Source organism: Trachemys scripta, chromosome 2 (assembly GCF_013100865.1).
Source record: "Trachemys scripta elegans isolate TJP31775 chromosome 2, CAS_Tse_1.0, whole genome shotgun sequence".
In the NCBI taxonomy this organism is placed as follows: Eukaryota; Metazoa; Chordata; order Testudines; family Emydidae; genus Trachemys; species Trachemys scripta.
In genome coordinates, this window is record NC_048299.1 from 158,465,535 (window position 1) to 158,487,577 (window position 22,043).

The 22,043-nt window shown below is 39.6% G+C and overlaps 1 long non-coding RNA gene across 1 annotated transcript in view; it reads right to left on the reverse strand.

Annotated features, from left to right (window-relative positions):
- Window positions 1-404: 404 nt before the first annotated feature.
- The window catches only part of LOC117872581, a 37,984-nt gene continuing 16,345 nt past the window's right edge, over window positions 405-22,043 (reverse strand). The window contains exons 2-3 of the long non-coding RNA XR_004644521.1: window positions 1,601-1,662; window positions 405-443 (exon numbers count right to left, since the gene is read on the reverse strand). This is a non-coding gene — a long non-coding RNA (uncharacterized LOC117872581). The remainder of the gene's footprint in view (window positions 444-1,600; window positions 1,663-22,043) is intronic.

Below are 22,043 nucleotides of genomic sequence, written 5' to 3' on the forward strand. Positions count from 1 at the left end.
TCTCCCCCCAGCTTAGTGTCATCTGCGAACTTGCTGAGGGTGCAGTCCAGCCCATCATCCAGATTATTAATAAAGATGCTGAACAAAACCTACCCCTGGGACACTCTGTTTGATACTGGCTGCCAACTAGACATCGAGCCTTTGATCGCTACCCATTGAGCCAGATAATCTAGCCAACTTTCTATCCACCTTATAGTCAATTCATCCAATCCATACTTTTTTAAGTTGCTGGCAAGAATACCGTGGGAGACTGTATCAAAAGCTTTGCTAAAGTCAAGGTATATCACGTCCACCACTCTTCCCATATCCACAGAGACACTTTTCCCATATCATCACAGAAGGCAATCAGGTTGGTCAGGCATGACTTGCCTTTGGTGAATCCATGTTGACTGTTCCTTGTCATTTTCCTCTCCTCCAAGTGCTTAAAATGGTTCTGGGGACATCTGTAGAGTAAAGACACTGCATGCCCAGCTAGCACAGGTATAAATAACAGTGCAAATAGTGAGGCTCAAGTTAGGTGAATAGAGTTGCAAGCTCTGATCACCCTAAACCCCGCCTTCCCCCCCTCCCCTCCCACAGGCTAACTACCCTAGATGGGCTCTCTACATACCAAATGTTATCTCCCATCTCTACACTATTTTTAGCAGTCTAATGTCCTTGCTGCCTTTCCTCACTCAAACATGTAGATATGCATGTAGTGCCAATATGCTACATGCTGCCATAAGTGTAGACATAGTTTTAGCCCAAGATATTTCCAGCCTTTAGGAGACTCAACTAAAGGAGGGACTGAGGTGCAGCAATGACCAAGGCCCTTTCAATGATAGGGAATTGATTAAGTGATAGATACTCAAATGATCTCCGCAAATTACAATACGATAAAAAAATAAGTCTCATGCTCCAGTCACAAAATTAACTGAAAGGAATTAGGAATAAACTTTCCCTGTGCTCCGGGTTTTCCTTAACCACTTATTATTTAAGGCTAGCATCTTCTTCTTCCAGAGCAGCTGTTACTGGCCACCATCAGAGACAAGATCCTGAGTAGATTGATCTCTGCTGTGCTATGGCATTCCTATGTTCCTCCTAGGGAAGGAAGGTATTGTCTTCAGAATACTGAAGGAATTAAAATACCTGAGTTCTGCAAACCAAAGATAGGGCACAGAAGTGGTGCTAAAAATGTAAGCTACCAGTATTGATTAGAACTAAATTAAAATTATGGTGAGGTTTCAGGATCAATCTTGCCTTCAGTTGTGACAAAATTTTGAGCAGTCTTCTCTCAAGATTTGGTCCACAGATAGTGGAAATCTCATAAAATCAGGTGCTGACACAAGATTTTTATCATCTTCCTTGAAAATCTCTATTCTTGGAAGATTCTGGCTGTATCCAAATGAGACCTAGAAAATAGCCCCGCTCTTCATTCGCATCTGACTGGGAACTAATTGCAGATTACAAAGAGTGGAGTTTGGGATCCAAATCTGAAGTAATCCCTGCAATTCCAAAGGGTTCAGATAAAACATGCCTCTTTAGTCTCGTCTCAGTTATTGACTGGATCAAATTTCTGTCTTTGTTATAATATAATTTAAAATAAAGTGTGTTAACTCACCTCTACCTTTGAATCAGGATTAGATTCTACAGCAGCTGAGCTGCAAAAATCTTGCAGAGAATCTGCATCCAAAATTAAAAAACCCAGAGTGAGATTACAGGTTTTAGTAATCTCTTTGTTTGAACCTAGCACAGTCAGATTCTTGTCATGAGCACAACTGCAATATAAATACAGAATAAAATATTTTAAAAGTTTTCCACCTATAGAGAAAAAAGAGAATGTCACTAAAGAGACATTGTCTTAAGACAATCAGATATTTTCCTTATGGCCGCTAGTTTTTAACATGGGTAAACTTTCTGTAATTTCAAATGGAGATCAGTGGAATAAAAAACAAATAAGGCAGCCACCTCCAATTCCTCCCCCTCCCACAAAATAAGAATAATAAAAAATTATTTGTTCCTTGCCCTATATCTACTAACTGTTCTCACCCATTATTTAGGAACTTTCGTAGCTGTGCATCCCTGAACACATCCACACAGCATGGCAGTAAAACCATGCTTTGAAATACTGCCCTGTTAGTGTGTTCTTCCAAAACATTAGAATACTTTGAGACATGGTCCAAATGGATAAGCTAGGCAATGCTCAAAATGAATCTTCATAGGACTGCTAACATCTCGACTATACCTGTTCAAATAAAAGTGTATTTTCATTATAACCCCAAATTGACCCTCCTACCACTCAGCCTTCAAAATACTCAAAGTCCTTATATGAACAGTTCCTATTAATATATCACAGTGGCAAAAGATTTGATTTTGAGTATATGCTTAATGGATAAAAAGTGCAACTGCTAGAATAACAGGTAATGCAGTAATTAATTCATTTGACTTTCAAGGATAGACAAGAGCTTATGGGAGTCAGCCTATCTTTGTGTGATTGGGAACACACTTAAGAAAATAATCATAAATACTTGCTTGTGTTTTAAGACCTTGTCATTCATTAAAGAGACCAATACTGTAGTGCAAGCAAAACTCCCACTCACTGCTGGATTTTTTCCTGACTAAGGATGTCAGGTTGTAGCCCAAAATCAAACAGATGACTTTTGAACTATACTTCAGAGTGCCAAAAATGTTGTTTGTTTTCTGAAATACTATTGTAGAGCCAAAGGGGGGGAAAAAAACGTTATACTTTCAGGGAGAGAATTCAACATTGTAGCTCAGTTTGCAATTTACTTACTGCTGCATTATGCCTGATTCAGTATATACACAGCAGCATGTCTTGAAAAGTATTATCTTTTTAGCTGTGTGAAAGCATCAGCTTTCTTCCCTCTTCCATTCCTTTCTGGCCATATTTTTTTTTAATGTTCTTGCAGTTTTCTTTGCTGTATTAGTGCACACCAGTGCAATATCAATTTGATGTTACTATCGAAGTCTTGAAAATAAAAGCTGCAGCAAGCTGTTCACTGGAGATTTGATCTCTGACAAATAAGCTTGTGTCCGTACACCTAAAAAACATGAGCTCCTACCTCTATTTCCTTCCAAAAAAGGCTCTTGGCAGGAATGCAATTAAAAAAAAATCAATCAATGGTTTGCTGTCTGATTTCTGAAGACTGACACTGAGCTGCCAGTGTGTGAAGGTGCAGTGTTGTAAACATACCGAAGCACTGGTAAATCCCACTCCTCTTTCTGTTCCCTAAATGAGCCTGATTAATTTAAAGCATTAGAATGAGAAAGAAAAAAGGCTTGTGGGGTGGGGATAGTGGGTTATGCATCTGGCTTTTGATAAACCAAAGCATGTTATATACTGTTTCAAAATGACAGTATTTAGAGATCTGAGGTCCTGTGTAAGTTATGGTAGCTTCCCTGTCCCAGGGCTGTCCTATAGGCCACTGTGCTGACTGGAATCTCCACACAGCTGCGTGCTGCAAAATATGTCCAGTTAAGACATCTGAAATACAAAAGGCTGTATGTTTGGGGTCTGACTTTTCAGAAGTGTAGCACACCTACAACTTGCATTGAAGTCAATGGGAGTTACCGGTGTTCAGCATCTTTGAAAATCAGCAAACACTCTTTTATGTTGTTTCCTAGCTATGGATTTAGGAATGTAATGCCCACAGCTGTATAAATTTCAGCCTGATCTATCATGGGTTGAACCAACTGCATTTTTTTAAATACAACATGATTTTTGGCGATGATTGTGCAACACTTAGGCACATATATAGTTATTACTCATATGAATAGGCCCATTGAAGTAAATAAAATTACTTGACTCAGAGAAGTTACGTGTATACATATCTGCAATATTGGGACCTTTATTTCCATGGTATATCTTGTAGGCAGTAGCTTTGCACCTAAGAAATAATTCCAGTCAGAGAGACCCAGCCAGTAAACAAATTTTATTAGTTATATCCTCAGCTGCCTAAAGGAACTATATCACAAATAATAACCAGAATTTTACAGTCTGTTAAACAGAACTTGCAAGTCTATTTTTAATGGTGCCCTCTGTTGACTGATAATAATAATAATAATATAACTCACTCCTGGGTCTGTTCCCTCTTCCAAACTTTGAGGGACCTTGGATCCTGGTTCAGTCTTTGCAGCTTAGGCACCTTTCTTATGTCTTCTAGAAGGTAATAAATTTTATCAATTTTCACTGCATATCTTTAATTTTCTTGTAGGTTTTGAATATTTTTTCCTTAAATTTTGTGTCATAAATATGATCTGACATAAAATGTGTAATATTTTCCATGCAATCAATTTTCATTTAGGTTCATTTTTATATATTGTCATGTACTACAGAGATATTATTGCATATATATGCACAAACGCTTTAAATGAAAACATCATAAAGTCAGGGATGAGATTGTGGGCTGCATCTCTAAGATGTATCGCACAGCACTCACAGCCAAGGAGCAGGGGTAAGCTAGCTTTAAGCCACTTAAGCATTCTCTCAATCCATTGCTGCTGCAGAAGCTGTAGAAGCCTCTGGCAAACCTTAGGCAGACATGGGGGCCTGTTTACATTATGACTGGCTCCCTGTGCTGCCCTCATGGCCACATTCCTGCCCAGAATCTCCACTCTGCTGCATGCTGCAACTCTGTCCCAACTTGGCCCTCTTACTCTTGGCATGCCCCCTCACCAGGGCTTGTGAGAAGGTCCTCAGAAGACAGCCTTACTGCTGTCTCATTCAGTTCCTGTATGGGGGGAATCTTCCCACAGCCAGAATCAGCATTTTAGATTCCCTTTTGATGGTGCTACAGCATTTCTGCCTGGCATAAAGGGGTCGGAGTGTTGCCAATGTCTGTGGTTCAGTCCCCCACCCACTTTTTTTTTTTTTTTAATTTTCTTATTGTCCTTTTAACCAAGCATTTCCAATGTTCAGAGTTTTGTTACAGAAAGAGTTTATCAAGGAGGTGGATTTCTCTGATGCTCTCATAAGCTCAACAAAGACAATTCAGATTTAGATGGTTTTCCTTGCTTGGGCGATAGATGTAATGCAATAGCTAGGGTAAATTAAAGGGACCATCAAACATACTTTACGGTGGGATAAAATCACTGGCATGATTTCTTTTTTTCCCTCCTTGAATTGCAGAACCTCAGAAACTGTTCAGAAAGCTTTAAATTTATCAACCACTCTCAGTACTTCTTTATCAGGGTAACATCCAGATATTTGTTGACAGAATCAAAGTGAACCCATCTGACCTGAATTGTTTTCACTCTATGCTGATTTTTTTCTTAAACAAAACTGATTTCAAACCCTTTTATTGTATTTAAACAAGAAAAAGGAAACAAACACCAGTTAAATACAGATCATAAGGACCATAGCAGTATAAAATGGTCTCTCTCAAGAGAAATAATTCTTCAGGGAAGTTGTTTGGGGGAGGGGAGCAGGGGAACCAGACTGACACAGGGACCTGCTGAAGAAACTAGGCCTGCTAGAAGCGACAAAGAGTCCTATGGTGCCTTATAGACTAACAGACATATTGGAGCATAAGCTTTCGTGGGTGAATACCCACTTCGTCAGATGCAGCCTGGTAGGTTACCATCAGGGGTTGATGACCCAAATGAGGGCTGCAGGAAGCGGCATGGGCCGAGGGATGTGCTGGCCACCACTTCCCACAGCCCCCATTGGCCTGGAACCGTGGCCAGTGGGAGCTGGGATCGACCGAACCTGCGGACGCTGCAGGTAAACAAACCATCCCGGCCCACCAGTGGGTTTCCCTGACTGGCCTCGTGCCAAAGGTTGCCAATCTCTGTCTTAAACTTTGAATCATGATGTGCAACATGAAGCATATCATGATGCATAATATTCATTTCTAAGCATAGTGCTGATTATTTGTTTGATGATTTAATGACACTTTTCAAGTACTTTTACTGTCTCATTCTCATTGGCCCTGATTCACTAAATCATCCCTTTTCCAATGGGATTTAAACCCATACTAAAATGTTTTCCTGAATCAGTGCCAAAGGCTTGATCTTGCTGCCACTGAAGGCAATGGCAAAAGTGTCATTAAATCCAGCGGTAGTAGGATCAAGCCCTAACTCTCACATTCAAAGAAAAGGAAACAAAAAGCCAACACCTGAATCTTTATGTTTGGGCTGACTACAATTGGAACACTGCTTTCTTCTAGCCCTGTTTGTGGAGAAAAGATGGCAGTAGGAGAAAGGCAGCAGAGGGTCCATCACATTGTTGGCATGGTAAAGGGAGCAGAGTTCTCCAGGCACAGAAATAGGAGTGTGAGGGATGCTTTTCAAGAGTGGCACAGCAAGTGTATTAATGTGCATTGCTAGGCAACCCCAGGAGAAATACCAGATGAAAAAGCCACAATTCTTTCTGGAGACTATAACTGGCTCTTATTCGGCTATGCATGAACAGGGAGATCCCTCTCTGGAATAGGGTTGCTTCTGTGGTTTATTGTGTGGACCTCTGCTGGCTAATTTTGCAATGGAGAACAATATATGAAGACCCAGATTCAAGAGAGGTGGCCCTATATATTTTGACATGTTATAGTATTGTTTTTAGAAAGTCTTTCTGAGTAACACAATGGCAGGTTCAAACTCTACAGAGGGGAATCTTTTCAAAGCTGAAGCATATCCGTTTCTAACCAGTAGAATACAATTCAAATTTTAGTTTCAAAGCAATTCACTATTACTTTAAGTATAGGAAGAAGTATTAATTCTTCAAGATTCCTTCCCTTCGGAAACAGTGGGCCAAAATCTATCCTCAGATACATAGGTTTTAAGGCTAGCAGGACCACTATGGTCATTGTGTCTGACCTGCCTAATGCAGGCTATAGAATCTCATCCAGTGAAACCTGCCTAAGCACACATTGAGTCCAATAACTTATGCACAACTTTCCCTTCAGTGATGGAATCTGGCCCAATTAATTTCGGTCCTTCAAGGACCTCTCCATTATGAAGCAGTTTTGTTTTTTAGTGCAGCCCCTCTGCCATCACCAGAAGGTAGAAAACAAGACTTCAAATAGCACGGTGTTGAATATAACAATAGTACACATCAAAGAACTGACAATTGTCCCCAATAAAAATGCTAAATACCATATATCTTTATCAGGATTTATTTCTTTAGTTATAGAAAGAGAATGAAGACTAATCACTAAAGGTTAAAAGGCAAACGAAGAAGAAAGGAGATTATCTTGCCTTTAGAAGTTCCTGAATCTTCAAACTGTTTTAAAGTTACTGGATCTAATTAGTATCATTCATACTTCATATAAGCCTTTGTAGATCTTCAAAAGATGCCTGCTCCTTGTTATATTTCCATACCTTTGAGGAACTTTAGGTTGTGCTGAGAAAAATAAATCCCTGTTTATATGTAAAGGGACTTTACAAAAGCCAGGGGCAGGTATCATAAAGCAGCTTGAGATATGATGATGATAGCATTGGAAATAAATAAATAAATAAAGTTAGTGATAAAAAGTAATAGGAAGACAGTTGCAGAAGAAATCACAGGAAAATGAATGCCGGTTGTGCATTGCTGTATGCACAATGGGAAGTCTCCAAAATAAGAACAGCTTTGTGATATGACCATTTGTAAAATTCTATATGAGATCCATCTGTTTCTCTCGCTGGCCTATGTCATTGGGGTGACCAGATGTCCTGATTTTATAGGGACAGTCCCAATATTTGGGACTTTTTCTTCTATAGGCTCCTATTACACCTACCCCCTGTCCTGATTTTTCATACTTCACCCTATATGTCATACAATTTAAAATACATTTTGCTTCTTTTTTCTAAATTGTTTAAAGGTGCTATTTTAAATACAGGCTCCACATGCTTATATATACATTTCTGGACATTTATAAAATGAACTTCATTGTTTAGTACAGTGCTGAATCAGAACAAGTACTGATTATGTTCAATCATTTTGTTTTATGTTGTTAATAGATTATAAAGTGTTTTGCTTTCAGTTACTTTGATGTAGTACTGTTTTAAAAATAATTATTAATGCTAATGTTGGGAGTGGGGTGGGAAGTGAGAGAGAGAGAGAGAGAGAGAGAGAAGAAAAAATCCTTGCTAGAATCTGTTATTCTGAATGGTGCTACTGTGCTTTCAAATAGTAACAATCCAGGATACACAAGTTTAAACAGTTAATTTTGTCCAATCAAGTTTTATAGAGCTTTTAAACCTGAGTATCTCCCCATTAAAAACAGTATCTTAAGTGAGTTCAGAATCCTCTAAGCCTCCATGGAGAGATTCAACCCTTCATAATGAAATCTGTTCCATTATCTACACCATATTCAGCAAATAAACATAAAATGTTTGCTCTTATCATTTATATTCCTGATTGGCAGAAGATGTGTAAACAGAGTGATTCTAGTCTGATGATTTATTATATATTTACACGAGGATGATCAAGAAGAAAGCTCCCCTTAATTAGGTGGTTGGAGCCTGGGGGGCCTCCCACACACACACAATTTCCCCCACAGCAAGCCATTTAAATCCTGTGAATCCTCAAAGCTGAGACAGCCTGGTGGGCTTTGACAAATGTCAGTGTCCCATAGAGCTTAAAATGAATGCAGGTTGGATACAGATTTTTCCCTAATGCAAGTACACTGCAGCATTCCATTTACATTTCTGATTTACTTCTCTAAGTTCAAAGACTTGAAGAAAAGCAACTGTGGTGTGCATAGCCAAATACAGGCAAATGCAGAGAGCAGCTGTTAACAGTCATACAGAATTCCAGAAGTGTTTTTCAACACACAATAAAATAGCTGTATACAAAGGATGAAGAACAATCACAAATATAAGAACGCTCAGCCAAATTCTGTTCTCATCAAGTCTTTCCAGGTGTCTGCTTTCAGTTCTACCTACGTAAACCTAAGGAGTTTCCCTGGATTTACACTAACATAATTGAGAACAGCATCTGTCCCTGTATTATTAGTACTGTGAATATACACAGCACTTTCCAGCAGACAAAATATGTTCAGCAAAAACCAATAGCTCTGTTCCAAACAGCTTACAGTTGAATTACACAAATAGGTACTGTTCAGTAAACAAAGCATTATGTGGATTCTAGCACTCTGAAGGCTTGATTTTTTACAAGTGATTTGGCTGATAGGTGTTGGTGAACCTTATGGGCCAGATTGGCCCTGGCCTTACGTATGGATGGGAATGAAGGGCCATAAGAACCTCCCCATACTTCTGCCTATCAAGTGCAATGGAGGGGAAATTTCATTTCCTGAGACTTCAAGAGTATAGAGACTGCTCCCTCCCTGCACTTCCAAGGGTGCATTTCACCTCTAAAAGAAGAGGAGATGGTGCCATGATAGCTTCCCTCTTCTTCATCCACTTCTCCTCCCCTTCTGCCTACACCAGCCTGCAGAGCATGTCAGAGTATGCCAGAATGGCACATTTCCACAAGATGCAGCATGCACATTGTTGCTTTTTGAGCTTCAATGCCTACTTGAGTTCGCCGTAGTCCAGTGTGGCTTCAAAGCACCAGCACTGTAGCCCTAATTTAGAAGCTATTCCAAGTAGAGGAGGAGATAGGAAAGAAGGCACAGTCAAATTCATCTACAGTGTAAGCCAATTAAGACTATGTCTACACTACAGCAGTGCAGCTGCACCAATGCACCTGCACCACTATCGCACTTCTGGTGAAGACTCTCTTAGGCAGCGGGAGAGAGGTCTCCTGTCAGTTTAATCACACCTGCCTCCATGAGAAACGGTAGCTATGTCAAAGAGAAGCTCTTCTGGTGACATGATACTGTTCATGCTGGTGCTTAGGTCAGTATAATTTACGTTGTCCAGGGTGTGGATTATTCACACCCCTAAGCGATGTACATTATACTGAAGTAATTTGTAGTGTAGACATAGCCTAAATAATCAACAAATTAATGTGCAATGTAAGCCAATCAAGCACTAGAGATTAACTTGTCCTGTAGTCGGTATAATGGGAAGGAGGTATAGTGCTAAATTCTGATTTCAATGTAACTTCATTGGTTTCAGTGGAGTAACTTTAGCAATGGGTGACAGGGGATGGATCACTTGATGATTACCTGTTCTGTTTATTCCCTTTGGGCACTTGGCATTGGCCCCTATTGGAAGACAGGATACTGGGCTAGATGGATCTTTGTTTACTGGCTGGATCTCTCTGACTGGAATTAGTTCTTAGGTGCAGAGCTAATGCCTACAAGATATGCCATGGATATAGTTATATGCTCAGCTTCCTAAAAGAACTATGTCACAAATAACAACCAGAATTTTTCAGTATGTTAAACAAAACTTCCAAGTCTATTTTTAATAGTGCCCTCTTGTGACTAATAATAATATTATAATTCACTCCTGGGTCTGTTCCCTCTTTCAAACTTTGAGACACCTTGGATCCTGGTTCAGTCTTTGCAGCTTGGGCACCTTTTTTATATTTCCTAGAAGGTAATACACTTTATTAATTTTCACTGCATATCTTTAATTTTCTTGTAGGTTTTGACCCTGAGCAGTAAGGAGATTCAGCTAAACGAATCATAGAATCGTAGAACTGGAAGGGACCTCAAGAGGTCATCTAGTCCAGTCCCCTGCACTCAAGGCAGGATTAAGTATAATCTAGACCACCTTCAATCTAGACCCTGGGAGTTGGAGGACTGGGGAGGAAAAGAGTTTCATTTTTTTCTGCCTAACATTCAAAATGTACATTAAGGACTTACTCTTGTAAGTTTTACTCACAGACTATAAGCTTTTGGGGCAGAGGCTGTCTTTTTGTTCTGTTTGTATCCCTGAGCACAATGGGCTCCTGATCCATGACTAGGGTTGCTATGTGCTATGATGATACAGATAATAAATACTAATAATGAATTATGATCACTCTCATAAGTATTCCCATTTACTTCAATGACCACTTGCATGACCAAGGATGATGCATGTGAGAAAGGCTTGTTAGATTGGGCTCAGACAAATTTACAGTTGACCACACAGGCGCCAACTTTCCAAAGTGCCGGGGGCTGCTCGATCCCCGGGTCTGACCCAGACCCCTCATCCCTTCCCTTAAGGCCACATCCTGTCTCACCTCTTCCCATCCCCGCTCCACCCCCACCCCGTCTCTTCCTATCTAGTTCCGCCTCCCTCCCAGCCTTCTGCATGCTATGAAACCGCTGTTTGCGGTGGGTGGAATGTGCTGGGAGCGAAGGGGAGGCACTGATCCTTGGGGCCCGCTAATGGCGGGAGGCGCTGGTGTGTGTTTTATTTAACTTATTCTGCAGGATAGTTAACTTATTCTGCAGGATATTTTCCTGTGCTTTGTGCTTCTTTTGGTTGTTATCTGTCGGCCTGATTTCCTCATTTTGTCTCTTTAATTTTCTCAGCCTGCTTATAATGCAGATAGTAAAGCCTTCTGTGTGAAACTGCATAATGTAATTTGTGATTGTCAGCATCTTTTCTAATTCACTTTGTTGATGTCCTGCATTAGAAACGTCTCCCTATGTACAATGAGATTAGTTCATCAGAAATTTCTCTCATTCTTTGGGACTCCCAGGTTGTGGAACATTTCTTTGGTAGGTGTCAAGTTCTCAGCACTTTTGAAGATTTGTGTTGGCTTTCTGTGAAGTTTAAGCCAGATGGAATTTACATTGAATCAGGCCCTTGGAGATCAGGAATTATTCTGCTCATTTTAATACCATGGATCACAGATCAGTAGCACAAGAGCTTACATTAACTGTCACTGGCCTGGTTTACTAATGGTTATTTTCTCTCTCATTAGATAGTGTTTGCCAGCCTGTTTCTCCTGACTCATGGGAAATGTCACTTTTAGAAAATATAAATTAAGGATCCTTTGAGGGAATGCAGAGAATAGCACTATCAAAATCAGGGAAAACTGAATTTAAGTATAAAGAATCAAAAATCAGCTGGCGTAAATCAGCAGAGCTCCATCAGTCTATGCTAATTTACAACAACTGAGGATCTGGCCCTAAGAAGAAAGGGGGCACAAGAGAAAAGGAAGAATGTCTTAGGTGAGCAACCAGTGGCCATCACATTGTCTTTTCACTTGCACATTTTGAAAATATTTGTAAATTGCAGAAACAATTTGAAAGAATTTCAAAAAGTCTTGTTAGAAGTTTGTTGGCAATAGTTTTGTTATAGAAAGTAATGACTTATTACCCAGGTACTAATCTGGTGAAATTGTCAAAACTCCACTCACTCCAACTGAGCTACAACAATTTATAACAGATGAGGATATGGCCCAGTATATCTAGGGTTCTCAAACTAGTTCAGATGAATTAAAATTGCCTTGACGATGCTGTGATTTGTCTTTCTTTCTTTCTTTCTTTCTTTCTTTCTTTCTTTCTTTCTTTCTTTCTTTCTTTCTTTCTTTCTTTAAATTATCCTATTGTTCTATTCTTTATCTCTTCTCCATGTAGGAAAGGTATCCTTTATTAAGAGGGGAGCATAATTATATACTTTATTTGTCTTCCTGAAATTTTAAGTCACTGTTGTGGCTCAAAATGTAGTTAGAAAATAATTGTCACTCCTGCTAACTAAGGAGAACCAAACTTAATGGGAATCTATATGCGCTGTTACACTCATGATGCCAAGTACTGATTTTTTTATTTTTTGTTTTCTTCTTCCAGACAGAACAGGTTTAAGCACATTCTTGGCCCCTGGTGGAACTTGCTTGGGGCCTCTTGCTTATGTATCATTCATTCTGCACTCCATTCTCAGGATTTTCATTAAGACTGTATGTAATTTTATAAAATGAATAAAGAACAAAATGTGGGGTGGAAGGGACTGTCGAGGAGGCTTTGAGGATAAGGAAGCAAGGAGAAATGTGAGTCTGGGCTCAATAATTGGATTTCTCAGCATATTTGTCCCTTTTCAATAGCAGTGATGTACTTTTCAGCATGATCTGTGCATTCTGTGAAACTGTGTGTATTCATCCACAGACTTGCTGTAAGATCTAACTGATTCCACTATGGCTGAAACCCTAGAATTCACAAAATATTTGTGATTTTCCACCCCCTGCATTCTCCCCGCCCCAAATTCTTATTTCAACTATTTCTATTGTTAAATAGATAGTATAAAATATTCCTTGCTTTTCAATAATTAGTTGTATATACTTGTGACACTCTACACTTCGAAGGAATGCCCTATGTGGAAGTGAAAAAAGGAATAAAGGGAATTTGGACGCAGACATCTTAGTCAAGCTAACTCTAACTCTAATAACGCAAGACTTTAAGGGAGGGCCTGGGCTAGTGGGAAGCGAGTGGGAAAACTGTAAGAGATGCTGTTTTACCTTGTGTTAGATAAGAATGGAAAGCAGATTGTAGCAGGAACTATTGAGAAAAGTAAGATATCAGGAAGGAATATGTATAAACAAGATGCAGCTGTTGATCATTATTGTATGCATCAAAAGGTATAAATGCGTACCCTAATTGTTTATCTGGCAGAGACCTGCCTAGGAAGGGTGAATCCCTGTCTGTGCGCACTCTCCCCCTTGCAATTGCTTGAGAATAAACTGTCTCTGACATGTTGCAAACAACCTAAGAGTGAAGACTGCATTTTCTTCCACACCTGTTACCCCTATATTCATCATTTGTATATAATTGTGATATTTCATATAAAGCATGCCAAGTAAGGTATCATAGGAAAGGTTATGATCTGCTGAAAGCCATTGTTCTATCTAAATATGTACATCATTAGTGCATATGAGTTATGAGATTGTGTTGTATGATTGTCACTAACATATACTCAGGTTTCAGAGTAGCAGCCGTGTTAGTCTGTATCCGCAAAACAGAAAAGCTTCAAAAACAGACTCCAAGGAGAAACTGCTGAGCTGGAATTGATATGCAAACTAGATACAATCAATTTAGGCTTGAATAGGGACTGGGAATGGCTGAGCCATTACAAACATTGAATCAATCTCCCCTTGTAAGTATTCTCACACTTCTTATCAAACTGTCTGTACTGGGCTATCTTGATTATCACTTTAAAAGTTTTTTTCTCTTACTTAATTGGCCGCTCATAGTTGGTAAGACAACTCCCACCTGTTCATGCTCTCTCTATATATGTGTATATATATCTCCTCAATATATGTTCCATTCTATGCATCCGAAGAAGTGCATCCATGAAAGCTTATGCTCAAATAAATTTATTAGTCTCTAAGGTGCCACAAGCACTCCTGTTCTTTTTACTAACATATACTGTGAGTTGGGGAATCGCCCAGATATTCGATCTCCAGAGACAATGACAAGGGAGGTAATCAATGCCTGGACAGGTGTCAAACAACCATCAACATTCATTGTCTGGCAAGGAAATTACAATTCAATGACTCACTTGCATAAGGTCACAACAGAGGAATTGCTTAACCTTGCCTGGTGATTCTGCATTGCCCATTAGACATTCCCAGACTTGTATTCTCCTAGTACATGGATATAAACTAGGGAACAGAGGCCACATAGTTGTCCGGCTCTCCTCCCCTACCCATGCTAAAGGCAATGAGAACACTGGAGCTTGAGACCCTGTGTATGAAAGACTGTAACCAACCTGCAGTATCCAGTAGGGTGAGAAAAACTGCTTAGTCTAGATATTGCCTAGTATAATAAGGTTGAGAATTTAGACTGTGTGCTTATCTTTTATTTTCCTTTGGTAACTACTCTGACTTTTGCCTATTACTTATAATCACTTAAACTCTATCATTTGTAATCAATAAACTTATTTTAATGTTTATGTTTACCAGTGAGTTTGACTGAAGTGCTTGGTAAATCTGCTCAGGTTACAAAGGCTGGTGTATCCACTTTCCATTGATGAAGTGCTGAACCAATTACTAAACTTGCATTGCTCAAGAAAAGGTCTTGAGCAGTGCAAGACAGTATATTCCTATGATGCAAGGCTGGGAGTTGGGGGGATTTGGCTGGTGCCTTTCTTTCTGTGATTCATGAGTGGCTCTGGGACCATTCATGCAATCTGGTTGAGTGTTCGGATTCACATGCAGTTGTACTAAGTGGTAACAGCACCTTGAGGGTTTGCTGCTTGTCATTGTGAGAGACAACTTAGATTAGTGAATTAAGGAGGCACAGCAGTCCCAAGGTTACACTCTGGGATCCCATCACAATACTGTTTTATAGAATATGCTCAATAGCAGAGTCAGTATTGTTTTTTAAAACTTAACTTTTGCATATCTTGAGTGAAACATTGGCTCTGCAAATGTCAGTGGGAGTTTTGCCATTGATTTCAATGGGGTCATCCCTTGATTTTTTTATTCAAACCGTATGAGCTTAACATTGCATTAACACAATATCATACATTGTGCATGTGCCTGCGTGTGTAAGCCTGTGCACGCACACATGTATGGATTGCCAAAAGGAACAAATATAAGATATTTATGATGGTCTAATTTTTAATATAATCTGTTTGACTGAGAAATATATTAAAAGGTGCATGTTAAAAATAGATAGGCAGTTATTTGAATAAAAATGTTAGTCTCTGAAGGACACAAACTAAGACATATAAGACTGGATTTTCTCTTGTTTCTGATCAGGCAGATTGTATGAGTGGTACATTTGATTTTGTATTGAAATACTATAAGGTTTAATCAAAGGATGCCTTTCTTCATAAGAGACTTGTCCCTCAAGATATGTTGCAAAAGAAACTTTGTAAATGATACGTCATTTGATTTGGACAGGACATTTATTCTCTTGGATTTTACTCCGCTGGAAAGAAAGTGATGAATTAAACAGAATATATGCATACTTGCTAACTGTGTTATTAATGCATACATGGGATAGTCCATCATCTCCACACTTAAAAGGAGATAGAAGAGAGTGGTCGGCCTGAAAGCATAATTCTGATTTGCATAGTCAGTTCAGTCAGGTAATGTGCTTTTTTCTCCCTGAACCTGTCACTAAAGTAATAATTTGCTTTGGACAATACATAAAGTATAAAATAAATATTTTCCAAACTATTGTAACCCTTTGTTGAGTTAAATTAGACACATACATATGGATGTGGAAGTGGAATCCTAGTCAGGAAAATAGAAAGGAGCATAAACTCCGGCAAGTGAAGTGTAAAAATATAATTAGGAAGGCCAAAAAAGAATTTGAAGAACAGTTAGCCAAAGACTAAAGTAATAGCAAAAAATTGTTTAAGTACATCAGAAGCAGAAAGCCTGCTAAACAACCAGTGCAGCCACTGGATGATTGAGTTGCTAAAGGAGCAATCAAGGACGATAAGGCCACTGCAGAGAAACTAAATGAGTTCTTTGCATTAGTTTTCATGGCTGAGGACGTAAGGAAGATTCCGAAATCTCAGCCATTCTTTTTAAGTGACAAATCTGAAGAACTGTCCCAGATTGAGGTGTCATTAGAGGAAGTTTTGAAACAAATTGATAAATTAAACAGTAGTAAATCACCAGGACCATATGGTATTCACCCAAGAATTCTGAAGGAACTCAAATGTTAAATTGCAGAACTACTAACTCTTGTTTGTAAACTTTCATTTAAATCAGCTTTGTACCAAATTACTGGAACATAGTGAATATGACGACAATTTTTGAAAATAGCTCCAGAGATGATCCCAGAGGTAACTGGTTAAAAGATAGGAAACAAAGGGTAGGAATAAATGGTCAGTTTTCAGAATGGAGAGAGGTCCCCCAGGGGTCTCTAATGGGACCAGTATTATTGAACATATTCATAAATGATCTGGAAAATAGATAAACAGTGTGGTGGCAAAATTTGCAGATCATACAAAACTATTCAGGATAGATAGTTGGAAGATACAATACTGGGCTAGATGGATCTTTGATCTGACCCAGTATGACTGTTCTTATGTTATATTCCTATGATGTATCGATGTCTATATGAAATGCAATATATTACTCATATTGTAAGTAAGGAATATTCCCACAAGATTTACATCACTTTCCCAAAATGACTAATATCAGACAATGTTGTCACACTTTAATGCTTGAAGTATGAATTTGTGGTACCTAGGGCCAGCTCCAGGGTTTTTGCCACCCCAAGCAGCGGGGGGTGGGGGGGGAAGCAAGCCGTGATCGTGATTAGCAGCATTTCAGCGGCAGCTCCACCACGCTGCTTTCTTCTTCGGTCGAGGGACCCGCCGCCAAAATGCCGCCGAAGAGCCAGACGTGCTGCCCCTTCCCCTTGGCCGCCCCAAGCACCTGATTGCTGTGCTGGTTCCTGGAGCTGGCCCTGGTGGTGCCCCTACAATCTTTTCTAAGGAAGTTGTGGAAGTCTCACCATTAAGCCATTTAAGACTGCACTGGGCAACCCACTCATAATAAGAATGATCCTACATTGGTAAGCAAATTAACAAATGTCTATTAATATTTCCCCATCTGTCATGACTATGGATGGTTATTTGTCTGTTTTTCACATGTTATATTATCAAAGGTTTCACTGGAGTTTCTCATATCACAGTTGGTACTCTGTAATGGGCACAGGTTGTTTACTCAACCCCATTCGCACTGGGCTCTGGCTCAGAGCACTAGCTAAATCCATAGAGTGTCTTATTGAATGTGGGCTAGGCAGAGAACAAGATAAAGCCACCCTCTTTCCTCCTAGTGAACTGGGCTACTCTCATTGTAACCTGTGGGCTCTAATGAGTAGGACTGAAAGAGACAATAGGTATTATGGGTAAGCCCTAAGCCTGTGTTTAAAAAAAGCAAGTGGCTGGCAGCATGATTACCTGGTTTGCTGCTCATATAACATTATGGTAGGGATGGTTTGACAGAATAAGTACATTTTTACCGTACAGAAGACCCTTTGGGAATTGAGGATAGTTGCCTGTGCACACTTACTGAAAGGATATGAACATCTAGAAGCAAAACTGCAGTAGTTTGATGGAAGGGGGCTCTGCGGGAAAGGGTTAAGTTTCAGCAATAAGTTTAAAGCGACCAAACATGCTACTGGACATTATGTAGTGACACACTTCCTGTTGATTCTCACCCATACTCACATATACAGAACGAGGAAACAATTGCAGAGATAGAGACGGAGAATAGAGCCAGGCTAGTTTACAACAGCAGCAATAGTATGTGTACTCTGTAAGTTGTTTGAGTTAGCTGTAACTAGCAAAGCACTTTCATGATGCTATAACTGTGTCGCCACCAGGGATTTTGCAGATATAGACATGTCATTAAAAAACCTATACGCCCAGCCAACATTACTATATTGGCAAAAGTTTCTCATGTAAACTATATCTTTATACAGCGCCTAGCACTACGCATTCTTATCGTGATGGAGGCCTCTCGGCACTACTATACTAGTATACTTTACTATACTGATATAATTAGCAATCTAACACCTAACATTTTTTTGGCTCAGCTGAGGGTTTGCAAATTAATCAGAGAGCTGGATTTTCACTTAAATGTGGTCAATCAGGAGTCTGAATTCAATGGATTTACTCCCGTGTAAAACTGGTGGAAGTAAGATCAGAATCAGACCCAGTAACATTTAGGACTTTGTTTGATATGGATGAAAATGAAGTGTCATTTTAATTTGTCATTCCTTTTGCCTTTCCATTAACTTTTATCTAGTCCTTCTTTGATCTGAAGGTAATAGTTCCAGGTTTTGACTATGGCTGTATTCTTCTCCCCAAATACTCTCCATCTCGCAGTCTCAGGTTTCCAGAGTTCTTCTGGGAAAGTCCTGAGTGGTGTGAAAATGATCTCAGACATTTCTGGAGGCATGTCCACCTATACTCAGCTCCCTGAATCCAAAATCAGTGCAGGAGATCAAAACAGGGGACTCTAATAGTGAATCAATTCTATATGTTAGGTTCCAATGCTGCCGTAGTATCAGCAAATGACAGATCACCCCAGCTTCTCTTTCCACCTGAGTAAAGACATGATCCCTGGCTTGTGGCACCTAGTGAATATTAATGCACACTTGACATCAAAATTCAGTGCAATGCCAATATTGACTAAAGTCAGACTCCCTTTTGATATCTGGTTCTTGATAACTTCACAATCTCAGATTGCTCCAAGATTTAAAACAAAAGGATTGGGCTTCCAGATAAGGCAATTCACAGTAGTGGTTTTTTACACAAGAGTATGAAAATCAAGACTATAGTTGTCTGTGATGGAGTCTCTTTCAGCCCCAGCTGGCATTTTGTGTCTATGATTAAACCTATATACCATTAAATGTGGTGGCACATACTAGCAGTAGTTGTGGCATGTAATCCAAATATAACTAACAAAATCTATGCTGATACAGCTAGCTTCTTGGTCTGCTCAAATGTCTTGTTACATTCATCAGTACAAATCCAACCTCTATTCTTTAAAAAAAAAATCATGGTGTCATTGGTTAAATAGGAACCTAGATTGGTTCTCAAAACAGAGAACTTTTTAAGTACAGTTACTTGAGAGACTGCTTCATTGTATTGTGGAAGAGGATTTAAACTTTTCACAGCAATCATACGATTCAAGAAAACTACCTGAGACTGGAAAAAAAGGCATATTTTTTCCCTTTCCACCTGTAATACAAACATTTTGATCTTTTTTAACAAAGACTACAGGATCTTCAAATGAGCTTCCCCATTTTCAGCTTTAGTAAGTATATAAATTAGGTAGCAAATCATGGCATTTAAATCCTGTAATATTTGTTCAGTTATATGTTAAAATACAGCTGGGATACAAGTTTCTCTATAGGGCAGCCTATTATAAAGGTACAGATCATTCTGGGCATTTTTAAAAGGGAGTTCTTAGATTTTTCCTTGTGTGCCACCTCCTGATAAGTTTAAGAGAAAACTGAAGCTCTGATTGTCCGGTCTTTATTTATATGGATAGCCCCAGTTATTTAATGTGAGAAAGGGCTACAGATTCCTGACCTAGTTTTAACTACCTCGTTAACAAATTATGTAAACTGTTTCTGGGTTTTCTCCACTGAATAATGTGTCCAACTTCAGCTATGGCTCACACTCTCTATTGTGCTTTCCTTTCTCAAAGTATATAAAATGGGTGCTACCCAATCTAAGAATTACCCAGGTGATATCACATCTCAATAAAGAAAACATCGATAAAAAACAAGTTTTGTGGATAAGTCATTTAAATCTGTCAATCATGGTGCAATGCAATACAAATGTGCCACACTCTGGTCATTTGTCATACATTTCAGCATCTGAAGCATTGCAACTACTAACCTAGTAGTTGGCAGACCTGGGTTCGGTTCCCTATTCCACCACAGGTTTCCTATATTACCTTGAGCAAGTGACTTGGCCCATTAGGTCTCCATCTGTAAAATGGGTATAATAACAATGTCCCATATCAAAGGCAAACTATGATTTGCTTTGGTACTATGGTGATGGGGGGCAGATAAGTACTTGAGAGAGAAAAGTCACAAGTTGGAAGGTTTACAGGTATGCTCCCATCCGCATTCTCATATTGCTTTTCTATTAGTCTGTGAGTGCTTTTTGGTAGGGACTTGGTTCTCTTGTCTTAGGACAGTGAGTACTGTATTGGAAATGCAAAAACTAATTAAAAATAAAATAAAATAAAATAATTAAAATAATTACTATGACAATGTAATTGTCATCTGCCCCTACTAAATATGAAAGGTTGAACCTCAGGAGAGTACTTCTTCAGGGAATATTTTAGGAGAAACAATAAGGATTACAAAGTAATGTTAAATACTTGTATTCATGTAATACACTGTATTGTACACAATACATGCATATTAGTAATATAAAATATCCATTTTGGTCCCATTTCTGTAATCCTTACCCAGGCAAATCTACTTTTGACTTCAATGGGAGTTTTGCTAAAGTTAAGGATGAAAGATTATGATAATACCAAATGAATACTCCACTGGAAGTTTAATAAAACATATGACAGGGCAACTTTTCATAAGGTGAGGTCGAAGTGCATGAACATTTCCACAGTTACTGCAATGGCACATGAAGCCTGAGCATACAGAGGCTATAATTCCTAATTTGAGCGCACAAATGACTGCTCTGGAAGAACATTACACAGGGACTGTTCTGCCACTTGCTGCCATACCTGCAGCAACATTGGACCCATAAGTAATGGAGATCCAACAAATACTAGTGTGATGCTTATGCTTGGTCCAACATGGTTCTTTTTTTTCTGAAGGAGAACTATTTGGTAATAACAATAGCCCTCAGTGGACTGTTAGAATGTGTCCCCATTTACTAAATAATGTCATAGGATCCCTCCTCCTACTCCCATGTAAGAAGAAAGCTCCAATTTAAAATTTATTTAACTTTTCCCTCCTCCACCCCTTACCCACACACCCCAGTTATGTACATGTGACCTATTCCTCCCATGCCTTGGAGAACAAATTAGTCCCGGTTGATTGACTGTGTGTGGCAGTGGCTAGAGAGGATGGGCGGGGGAGGGAGGGGAATGAAAAAGATAGAAGGGCATCTCAGCCAGGGAACAACTGAAGGATTTTGGAAGTACTGGTACTGCAATTTGGATAATTATGCTTGAAAATGTTGCCAGGGAAAAGTGCACAAAGTTCTGGACTCACCTTATAAAAACCAGGCCTCTGAAGTGTAATGTCTACACTATACATTAAGATATGTAATGCTATTGTTGTGAAACATTGAAGGTGGTAGGTATAACCATCATTAAGGCTACGATTTAGTAACGGGTATTTCTAGTAAAAACCATGGTCAGGTCACAGGCAATAAACAAAAATTCACAGCCCATTACCAGTCCATGACTTATGCTAAAAATATCTGTGATTAAATCTTGGGGGGGGGGGGACAATGTGGGATGTGGGGAAGCTGCTGTGGGGGACAGTGCTGCTGGGGGAGGAATGGGAGGGAACTAATGTGTGTGGGGGGATGCCCTGGGCCAATGGCACCAGCTGCCAGAGGCCACAGACTGTGGCTGCTCCGGCTGGCCGGCCAGGGAACCACTGCAAGGGGCTGCGGACCACAGCTACTCTGGCTGGCCGGCTGGGACCGCTGCCTGGGGCCATGGATGGTGGCTACTCTGGCCACTCCGGGACCACTGCCAGGGGCCACCAGAGCAGGGGCTGGTGTGGCTGTCCCGGGGGCCACCTGAGCAGTTGGCCCCA